The 5,579-nt window shown below is 39.3% G+C and overlaps 1 pseudogene; it reads right to left on the bottom strand.

Annotated features, from left to right (window-relative positions):
- Nucleotides 1-1,612, bottom strand: LOC103342369 (putative pectinesterase 63; annotated as a pseudogene).
- Nucleotides 1,613-5,579: the final 3,967 nt, after the last annotated feature.

Genomic DNA, 5,579 nt, shown 5'->3' with positions numbered 1-5,579 from the left:
CTACACTTTTGGATTTGGAGGAGGGAGAAGCCATTTGGAACCCTGAATATAGCCAAGGTTGAGGAAAGGTTTGACTTGTTCCTCGTTCAGCTGTTTGGTGTATTTTACTCTCCCAACCATACTTGAACCTGGACCCGAACACTTGTGTTCTCCATAGAACACGGTGCTGAATATAACAATAAATACAAAAAAAATTGAAACTATTAATTAACTCTCAAAACCATTCAATTATATGAAATGCTTAATTAATTAGTGTGTTTTAATTTGTTTACCTGTCACGTTCAGGGCGGTTCTTGTTGTTCCAGCCGGATGGGGTGATGACCTCGGACATGCTGGTGTAGGCAAAGACCACCCTAGGACTGATCCTCCAAGCCCTGCCCAAATACGTGCCATTTCCAGTCCCAGTTATGTTGCAGTGGACAAATGAGTATCCAGTATCCTCTCAAGCCTGAGTCCCTTGCTTGTGCTGTTATCACTGTCATTTCATTATTCCCCAGCACATGTAACTCAGTGTTCTGCACACCCATGAATTAACTACCCATCAAAACCATGACATAATACATAGACAACAAACAACTGAGTTATAGTGAAGAGTTAGTCGTATACATAACGCTTCTCACACAACATGTACGTGAAATTCACTATTACAAGAAGAGACTCGCATTTAGCGATTTGATTTGTAAAACATGTAGGGAGAGTTAACAAAAGTTCTTTTATAAGTTTTCCTTTTATTTAGGAATTATAGGGAGGGTTTGGGTGGCATTACCAAATAGAGAGACTTTCCACTTCCGAAGATGAAATCCACAGTGCCTTCAATAAAGCAGTCCTTGAAAAAATGATTGCCCTTGTCATCACAAAGTGTGTCCTGGAAACCAATTACCCTACAATTGAACAAGGCTGACTTGTTCCCCGACACCCTCAATGCCAATGCCTGTTCTCCCACTCTTTTCCCATCTGGCTTTGGCGAAGAGTTCTTCACACAACCACAAATCAACGTAAATTATAAGGAAACAAAAATATTAAAAGAAAGTTAATAAAAAAACATTATTTTGTGTGATGATAATATCACGTGGCACGAAACATTTCTCGCAAATGTGAGGCATTTACGTACCTTAATAATAAGGTTAGCTGCCACGAAGTAGTCGGATTCGGCAATCACTGTGGCACTGTCCACAGTTCCATACTTTTGGGCATTGCCACCAAAGATCAAAGTTGGCATATTTGTTGGAGAGCCATAAAATGTAACAAATGGTTTATTCCGTGGAATTGTGATTTTCTCATTGTACTCTCCCCCTCCAATGTACACAATGACACGTTTGGTGTTTTCGGTTGGAATGCTATTAATGGCGTCAGTGATGGTCTTGAATTCTCCACTTCCATCTTTCATAACCTTGACGATGGTTTGACCAAGCTCAGCTGTTACAAGGGCAGGGTCAAGCTTGCCCTGCCGTTCTTTGTGTGGATTCACGTTATTATTGAACCACGTGTTGACTTGGGATTGGTCGGCTGGTACCGGTGCATCATCATCTGCCACGACTATAATGGCACTGAGGAGAATTAATGTCACGGTTAGAGCTGCATGGACACCCAAGCATGTGTTTTTCCCAGACATTTTTATTGTTTATTTTTCTGGTTCTTGGTTTCGAGTTTTTGTATCGTATTGGGTGCTGTTGATTAGAATGTTGAATAGAAGGCTTTGATTTTATAGTCCACTATGCAAGAGTTGGTTAAGGCACAGTGCATGTTGAGAGGAATTAATCCTAAATTTGTGGGTTTTGGAGAGCCTCTTGCACATTTTGGTTTCTAATTGGGGCTTATGCTCATTGAGATGTCAGTTACGCATTGTGTATTAGTTGAATAACAGAAAACCACTACCTGTATCTAGCTCTACAGCTTAATTTGGGAAGGCAAAAGAGGACATGATTGTGGTATTATTAAGAGAGTTCACTTTGCCATCACATAAAATCCCAATTATACCCTTGATTATTAAGGATAGTCACACATTTGCAACGGCGAAACCACCTTTAGACTAGGTTAGGCTCCACCCGTGTAGATATATATAGAAAAATAGGGATTTAGCGCTAATTTTAGGAAGTTCACCCCATTTAGTGAAAGCTCACCTCATTCTACAAAAAAATTAGTCCTCCCACACCTAATATAGCTCCTTTAGCGGGAAAAAAAAGGAGAGTAAAAGAGTTGACAATTAATCTTGTTGATAGGTCGACAATATTATATTATATAAGAGCATTTTTGCTCACCACTTTTAACGTAGTGTGTATTTTCTTCACCATTCCCAAGACTTGACGCATGTCTATGGGTAGTAGAACCATATAGTTTTTTGTTTTTTGTTTTTGTTTTTTGTGTGCGTGCGTGTGTGATGATATTATGATGAGTAGGCAGTCTGCAAACATAATAGGTCAAGAGGTCAATGACTTGTACATAACTGATAAATTTTATTACTTTTGATGATAATCTCAGTCCTTGTGCTTGTTGACACCTTGTCACCTCTGGCCACCTTCACGGAGAGGTCCTGAGCTACATCTAGATATTATCACCTAAAGTACACCTACTAATCTTATGTACATTATTCCGTTAACATGTAAACTGTAACCATTGTGCTATGTTGGTTGACAGGATGAAGCACGACGACAGGACCGATGTTCGCAACTTTGGAGAAATATTGCTGGAAATGATCAAAGGCAGACTAGTGAAGTCTGAGACTCAAGTGGAAGTTCAAGAAGATCAGGTAAAAGAACTCTGCTTTTTGTTATATTTTCTTCATTAACAGAAATCGGTATTTGGTGTATTTATAGAACAGAAAATGTTCCTGCCCTGCATTATGAATTAGGGGGTTTGGGAAAGTTATACCACACCTAATAAATTTACAAACATTCATTAACAACGTGCAGCTACAAATGGCCCTTACAGCTGATGAAGCAGCTCGAGGAAGCATGGTTGATCCACTAGTTAGGCAGACATGCTTGGATCAGTCCTTGAAGATGCTGATGGAAATTTGTGTGAGATGCCTGTGTAAGGATCCAGCAGATAGACCTTCTATTGAGGATGTTCTTTGGAACTTGCAGTATGCTGAACAAGTTTAGGATGCATGGCTGGGAGGAGAATCCCAGAGCAGTGAGGACTCTCCGGTTTCAACTTCAATTCCGTCACGCCTCACCTATTAGCGGTGAGTTGCTGGTTATTTAGCCATATATATATATATATATTTTCCGACTGCAGACAGACGTCAGCTTTGGATTAATGCAGAGGGAATGGCACTAGTAAAATAAAAGAAGATTCTGTCAACAGGAGTCTTTTTGTCATGCTAGCTGCTCCATCTCCATCCCAATCTTGTTGCCTAAAAGCTTTCCATTTCCTTTGTGATCCTTGAGAATCCACGCCATAGCTAGCTACACAAAGACAATTGATGGTTGTAGAGCACATCCTCCACATTGCTCATATTAAGGGAGTGTAAACAATGACTTTATAGGTTACAGAACCATCAATTGAGATTTATTGGTTTCCAAATCCAACAGAAAAGGAGTGTAAAGAATCACTTCAATTTTGATCTTGCCACATTATTCTTAATTAATTAATTAATGTTTACATATGAGTTGAAATCTATGTAGATCAGCAGATAGCTAGAACTTTCTATTGTTGAAAAGGACTCCCAGATGTTTTCTGTAATACATGGCAGCATGGTTTGTATTGCGAATAAGCAGACCTATTATGCCTCCTCCTTTCCGATCCTCTCCTTCCCCAGAACAATCCTAGATTCAAGTTACTCTACTGCACTCCAAGTGAAGTTATCCCGTATTCCCGATTTTCCTGATTCGTATGTCATTAGTGCAATTGTTCAATACAGAAATCAAGTATTTCAAGTTTTAATTAAGGTAACGAATTCTACGAGATATACAAATCGATTTACAAGCACGTATACTACTAGGGGAAGGTAATTAATGGGTTGCAAGATTGCATATATATATGTAGCAGGATTGCATATATATGGTAGGCATGTAAATGTGAGTGAGTTTTTTTTAGGCTTATTTACTGTAGTACCCCCTGAAACTTTGGTTAAATCTCACTTTACCCCCGAAAGTTAAAATCGCCCACTTAACCCCCTTGACTAAGGTTTGGTGTTCCAATTTGCCCTCTACCGTTATCTCCATTAATAACTCTGTCAATTTTGATGACATGGCATGAGTCTTTTTACCATTAGTGATGATGTGTGAGATGTAGGCCCCACTTTTTCTACTTAAGTAGACTAAAATATTAATAATTAAAATTAAAATTAAAAAATTAAAAAATGTAATTACTTGTTAATATTTAAAAATATAAAAAATGGAAAAAAAATTAATATTAAAAAAATCTATTCTTCTCCATCTCTCTCCCTTAGTCGTCCCCTCCCCTTCCCCTAACTTCACATCATCAGACCACAACCACCACCCAACCCAGCAACAAACCCTTACCACCCTCCCACCACACAACTTCTCAAGACACCCCCACCTCTCTCTGTTCCTCTCTCTTCTCCCAAGCCCAGCCCCAACATCCACAGTCACCCACCCCACCCCACCCCATCCCACCCCACCACGACCTCCCTCTTCCCTTACAACAAGTATGCCAGCATACTAGAGAAGCAATGCTCAGCACAAAACAACAGTCCATATGTAAAGCCTACACCAACTCCTTTTGCAAATCCACCTTTTTACCCGGTTTGAGGCCTTATTAAGTGAATCTGAGCATGCTTCAATGGCTTTGTCCTCTCCCCCAAATGAGCACACAATACGAATCTGCGAAATAGCTTGGTCCATGCAAATGTGAGAGAAAAATAAAAGGATGCATTGGTGGCCAGATTCATAAAAGGATGCATTGGTAAAAAGACTAAAACAGTCATGCCACATCATCAAAATTGACGGAGTTATTAATGGAGATAACAGTAGGGGGCAAACTGGAACACCAAACCTTGGTCAATGGGGTTAAGCGGCCATTTTAACTTTCAGGATAAAGTGAGATTTGATCAAACTTTCAAGGGGTACTACAGTAAATAAGTCTTTTTTAGATAAAGAATGTGTAAATTGTTACCATCTTTTCCAACAAAAGTAAAAAAAAAACAAAAAGTGAGTTGTAACAATATACTTCTGCTTTGTCTTAATTTCAGTGTTAATAAAGGTAAAGAGGTATGCATGACATGACATGTAACACACCCACCCACACCCATGCACTTTGAGGTTTTATGCATCCCACACGCCACGGGCAGTACAAATCTTGTGCCTTTCCCTCCATCATCACAACCTTCTACAACTTCCATACATACGACTATTATTATTATTATTTTACAACTTGGACTTAAAACTAACACCATTATCTATTAATATATAATATAATTAGCTAATTAATTAAGCCAGTAGGCCCTGCCCTTTGCTTTTGCACGTGCCCCTCACACTCTCCATGCAGTAGACTCGTTTCACTCACTCACTCAATATTTCCCCAACTTCACCAACCATAACGTCTCTCTCTCTCTCTCTCTCTCTCTCTCTCTAAAACAAAGAAACAAAGAAAGAAAGAAAGAGAGGCTTAGCACA

This window comes from Prunus mume, linkage group LG8, assembly GCF_029339155.1.
Source record: "Prunus mume cultivar Tortuosa linkage group LG8, ASM2933915v1, whole genome shotgun sequence".
NCBI classification, from domain to species: Eukaryota; Viridiplantae; Streptophyta; class Magnoliopsida; order Rosales; family Rosaceae; genus Prunus; species Prunus mume.
This window is presented reverse-complemented; position numbering and strand designations above follow the sequence as displayed.